Raw genomic sequence first — 6,128 nt, 5'->3', positions numbered from 1 at the left:
AAAAAAGGTGTCATATGTTCCATTTAGTTTTAGATCTGAGCTGGGAGAGATCCGAGGAGACCATGTGTTTAGTTAATAATAAATGGTTGGGATGAATGATGTGTCTTTACGTCAGAGAAACAGTTCTGTAAGACCAGCCCTCAGCAGCTGGTTCACAGCTGCCGCAAACAATAGTGCCTTTTTTTCACCAACTTTATAGTAATTGTTCTTGTCTCTCTGGTATATTTATATGAAAAGGGCTATAATATTTGTACATTTCTCTTCCTCAAAAATTCCTTCCTGGCTCAGCTCCTGTAGCTCAGCCGCTACAGCGCCAGCCACATACAGTGAAGCTGGTAGGTTCAAATCCAAACCGGATCTGCCAAACAACAGTGACAACTACAACCAAAAAATAGCTGGGCATTGTGGTGGGCACCAGTAGTCCCAGCTACTTGGGAGGCTGAGGCAAGAGAATCGCTTAAGCCCAAGAGTTTGAGGTTGCTGTGAGCTATGACGCCATGGCACTCCATCCAGGGTGACATAGCAAGACTCTCTCAAAAAAAAATTCCTTCCTTTGGGCAGCACCTGTGGTTCTGTGGGTAGCGCGAGGGTGGCAGGTTCAAACCCAGCCCCGGCCAAACTGCAACAACAATGTCAAAAAATAGCCAGGCATTGTGGTGGGTGCCTGTAGTCCCAGCTACTCGGGAGGCTGAGGCAAGAGAATCGCCTGAACCCAGAAGTTGGAGGTTGCTGTGAGCTGTGTGGCCAACAGCATCTTCATTGAGATAGAATTCACATACCACACATGATTTACCTAAAGCAGACAATTCAATAGCTTTTAGCATATTCACAAAGTTGTGTAACAATCAATTTTAGAACATATTCATCACCCCCAAAAGAAACCCCTGCCAAATAAAAAACAAATTCAGACTTAGTCAAGAGAAACTTTATTTGAAAGGATTTTTGCAAGGAGAGGAAAGGGACTGTCACAATAGGAAGAGGGGTCTATTATGGTAGGGAGATGGCTAGGGTCATAAGCATAAGGTCTGCAAATATCTTAAGGGTTTTTCTTTTCTTTTTTGAGATAGAGTCTCACTCTGTTGCCCTGGGTAGAGTGCTGTGACGTCAGCCTATCTCATAGCAACCTCAAACTCCTGGGTTCAAGGGATCCTCCTGCCTCAGCCTCCTAAGTAGCTGGAATGACAGGTGCCCACCACAACGCCCTGCTATTTTTTCTATTTTTAGTAGAGATGAGGTCTCACATATGTTCATGCTGGTCTTGAACTCCTAAGTTCAAACAATCCACCTGCCTCCACCTCCCCGGGTGGTAGGATTATAGGCATGAGCCACCTTGCTTGGCCAGGATTTTTCTTTTCTAAAAGCAGGAAAAACAGCTGGAAAGAATTGGGTATAAAGGATAGGATGAAAGGTGTACCTTGGGAGAGTAGATTGCCCAGAAGCCAGCCTGTCCTTAGGAGGGATTGTGTGTTGGCTCATGCTAAGTAAGGATGGGTCAAAGTTCACAGGCCTGGAGGAAGAAGAGAAGCTTAATCAAAATTTGGTTGAGGGGTATTGTGTCCTGAGCAGTCAGTGGGGATAAATTATTTAGCCAGTCATATTTATGAGACAAAGAATGGGAATTGCAAGGGTCTGTGTCTGTCACCATCCTCGTAGATAAACAAGTGAGTCATAGTGGGGAGGGTGGTTCTCTGCAGTAAGGTGTTTTCCAGAACACAAAAGGGTGGGGGGATCCCTTTAACCTTCCGCTGTTCTTTCCAGGAACACAGGCTGGAGGTAAAATTCAACACTGTCACCCCATACCCATTAGCTATCATTCTCTTCCCCTATCCCCCAGCAACCAGTAATCCACTTGCTGTCTCAGATATTCCTATTCTGTGTCTTTGTTTTGATTTTTGAGACAGGGTCTCCCTCTCTTGCCCAGGCTGGAGTGCAGTGGTGTGATCCTAGCTCACAGCAACCTCAAACTCCTGAGCTCAAGTGACCTCCTGACTTAGCCTCCAGAGTAGCTGAGACTACAGGTGCCCACCACAACACCCAGCTAATTTTTCTATTTTTAGTATAAACAGAGTCTTGCTCTTGCTCAGGCTGGTCTGAAACTTCCGAGCTCAAGCAATCCTCCTGCCTTGGCCTCCCAGAGTGCTAGGATTCTAGACATGAGCCACTGCACATAGAAGACTAATTTTTCTATTTTTTGTAGAGAAGGTTCTTGCTCTTGCTCAGGCTTGTCTTGAACTTCTGAGCTCAAGTGATCCTTCTTCTTGGTCCTTTGCTAGGATTAAGGTGGGAGCCACCACACCTAGTCCTTCTTTCCTTTTCTTACAGCATCTTCTTAACTATGACTCTAAAATAGGTGTTTCTGGTCCTGAAATGGGAAGATATTAAAAGTATTTGAAGCCAGTGGCACAGACATAAACTCATCAGAATGGATGCTGTTGTCTATGGGGTTAATGCAGAGTTCTGGTAGTCCCTGCTGTGCCAGTGAGTACTCAAGGGGTCCCAAAGTAGTTGCTGAATCCCAGGAGAGCAGGAGGATTATGAGGGATTCTTGAGGGAGGCAGGTGGGTTGCATCAGTGTTGTTTAGCAATATATCCAAAACAATTAACCCTGGGCTCTGGCCAATCTCCCAAATATCAACCTCTCATCTCCTTCTGCTTACAGCCCCATTTGAATATCCCATCATCATCCTAACTCCACATATATAAATACCTTTCCTCAAAAACTAGACCCCTCATGACTGTCTTATTTCTGCTGAGGGTATCATCATCTTGTCAATCACCAGAGACTCCAAATTTAACTCCTCTGTCCCCTTCACCTCCAAAAGCAAAAGGAATCCCCAGTCCTGCCTGTCCTTCTTCCATCATCACTCTCCAGTCATTCCCCATCCTGTGGCCATCTCTCTGGTCCCATGGTTACCAGCTGATGCCTGCAGTATACTATGCTTTCCTAATTAGTCTGTGTCTCTAACCTCTTCTTTCCAATTTTTGCTATATTTTAGAAAGAAAATAAAGAAATGTAAATTGGGCTGGGCATGGTGGCTCAGGCCTATAATCCTAGCACTCTGGGAGGCCGAGGTGGGAATGATCTATTGAGCTGAGGAGTTCAAGGCCAGCCTGAGCAAGAGAGAGACCTGTTTCAACTAAAAATAGCAAAATTGGCTGGGTATTGTGGCAGGTGCCTGTAGCCTGAGCTACTCAGGAGGCTGAGGCAGGAGGACCCCTTGAATCCAGGAGTTTGGAGTTACTGTGAGCTATGACACTAAGGCTCTCTAGCCAGGGCAAAAGAGTGAGAAACTATCTTAAAAACAAACAAACAAACAAACAAACAAAACTCACTGATCACCCTTGGAAAATGTGAGAGGAGTAATTCATTATTCTGAAAACTGGCACATAAAGGGAAATAAGTATTCATCTTACCTTTTCTGTTTGAGTTGCACCTCAGGGTAACCAAACAGTTGGTGAGGGAAACTTCTTATTTGCATAATAATTTCATGTCATAAATAAAGATTTTGTAGCCTCTAGTGAAAAAAATGATCTACATCACAATCATTAATGCCTACTTAAATAGTTAGGTAGAAAATTGGCCAGCTGCAGTAGCTTATGCCTGTTACCCTGCCATTCTGGGAGGCTGAGGCCAGAGGATTGCTTGAGCTCAGGAGTTTGAGACTAACCTTAGCAAAAGCAAGACCCAGTCTTTACTAAAAATAAAAAAAAATTAGCCTGGCATAATGGTGAATGCCTGTAGTCCCAGCTACTTAGGAGGCTGAGGCAGGGAATCACTTGAGCCCTGGAGTTTGAGGTTGCAGTAAGCTATGACACCATGACAGTCTAGCGCAATTGACAGAGCAAGATTCTGTTTCAAAAAAACATTGTAAAGAATATAAATGAAATGAGTTTGGCTATTTGTTGATCATGGTTGAAACAGACTGATAGGTACCTAGGGATTCCTTATATAGTTGGGCCCTCTTTATCCTTGGATTCCAAATCTGCAGATTCAACCAACAGCAGATGAAATATATTAGGAAAAAAAATTCTATGCAGTTCCAAAAAGCAAAACTTGAATTTACTGTAAGCCCAGTATTATATTGAATCCACATGAATGAAGTCATATGTGGGCATTGACTTGGGTAATATATGTAAGCTAGAGATGATTTGAAGTCTACAGAAGGTCAGTTACATGCAAATACTATATACCATTTTATATAAGGGACTTGAGCATTTGCAGATTTTGGTAAGGTGGGGTAGGATGGGGCCCTGGAACGAAGGGACAACTATATTATTCTCTCTACTATCATTTACATTTGAACTTTCCCATTATAAAAATATAGTAAGGTTGTCTTCAGGATGAAATGTGCTCACACCTGTAAAGGGACATATGACAATGGTTGACATATAATTGGTGACAGTGTGTCCTTTTCCCTTTTCTCACTTGAACCGGTCCAGCACTGGTGTTCAATAAGACTATTTCTTTTTTGTTTCACTTTTTATTTTATTTATTTTTATTAAATCATAGCAGTATACATTAATACAATCATGGGGTACAATATGCTGGTTTTATATACAATTTGAAATATTTTCATCAAACTGGTTAACATAGCCTTCACGGCATTTTCTTAGTTGTTGTGTTAAGAAATTTATATTCTATGGCTCGGCACCTGTGGCTCAAGTGGCTAAGGCGCCAGCCACGTACACCTAAGATGGTGGGTTCAAATCCAGCCCGGGCCCGCCAAAACAACAATGACGGCTGCAACCAAAAAATAGCCGGGCATTGTGGTGGGCCCCTGTGGTCCCAGCTACTTGGGAGGCGGAGGCAGGAGACTCGTTTGAGCCCAGGAGTTAGAGGTTGCTGTGAGCTGTGATGCCACAGCACTCTACCCAGGGGGATAGCTTGAGGCTCGGTCTCAAAAAAAAAAAAAATAGAAATTTATATTCTACATTTAGTAAATTTCACAGGTACCTTTGTAAGATGCCCCGTAGGTGTGGTAAGAAGACTATTTCTGTTCAATCCACGCTGTTGCATATGAGAGGAGCCCCTTCCCTTCAATTTTTGAATTGGAACCTAGACAACATCTTTAAAACAAACCTAGCTCGGCACCCGTTGTTCAGTGGTTAGGGCGCCAGCCACATGCACCAGGGCTGGTGGGTTCGAACCGGGCCCAGGCCTGCTAAGCAACAATGACAACAATAACAAACAAACAAACAGCCAGGCCTTGTGGAGGGCGCCTGTAGTCCCAGTTATTGGGAGGCTGAGGCAAGAGAATCCCTTAAGCACAAGAGTTTGCAGTTGCTGTGAGCTGCAATGCCAATAGCACTCTACTGAGGGCGACATAGTGAGACTCTGTCTCAAAACAAACAAACAAAAAAACTCCCAAAAAACAAAAAACAAGCCACTCTCAGTAAGGCAGTTATGGGTTGAGCAGCTGTGTGCACGGAAGCAAAACCATTTCATTTGTGGAATCTGGCTCTTTTCCCAGGAAAAAGTGTTTCCATTTCACAACATAACAGAACAGGAAGAGTGTGAACTCTTGTTCAGATATAGATTCCTTGTGCTCCACTCAGATTTCCACATTTCCATTGTGCTCTGGGTGTGAGAGTCCAGCTGCACGTTGGTGGAGTGACTCATTTTTCCATCAAGACACATATTTCTACGAATCCCAGGGGCCTCTGATTGGTGTGAAAGAGCAATCAGCACAGACATAGTTCCTGGCTCCATCATAAGACTTTAGAGAGATGATTTAAATGGTTTTTTCATGGGCTTAAATTGAAAGAGGCAACTGAACTCTTCAGATAATTCATGCTCCAAACCCTTTAGTGTTTACAAGTGGTTAAGAGTGGCTACTTGGGAATACAAGGGAATACAAACAAATTAAAGCATAAACTGTATCCTTTGGGTGCTTAAAAATCTCACTTAGGAGGCTTGGCGTGGTGATTCACGCCTGTAATCCTAGCACTCAGGGAGGCTGCAGCAGATGGATTGCCTGAGTTCACAGGTTCGAGACCAGCCTGAGCAAGAGCAAGGCATCGTCTCTAAAAATAGCCAGGTATTGTGGCGGGTGCCTGTAGTCCAAGCTACTTGGGAGGCTAAGACAAGAGGATCACTTGAGCCCAAGAATTTAAGGTTACTGTGAGCT

The sequence above is a fragment of the Otolemur garnettii genome, unplaced genomic scaffold (assembly GCF_000181295.1).
Source record: "Otolemur garnettii isolate 467f Iridium unplaced genomic scaffold, OtoGar3 scaffold00018, whole genome shotgun sequence".
Lineage (NCBI taxonomy): Eukaryota > Metazoa > Chordata > Mammalia > Primates > Galagidae > Otolemur > Otolemur garnettii.
The sequence above is the reverse complement of the archived record's forward strand: the minus strand, read 5'-3'. Positions refer to the sequence as shown.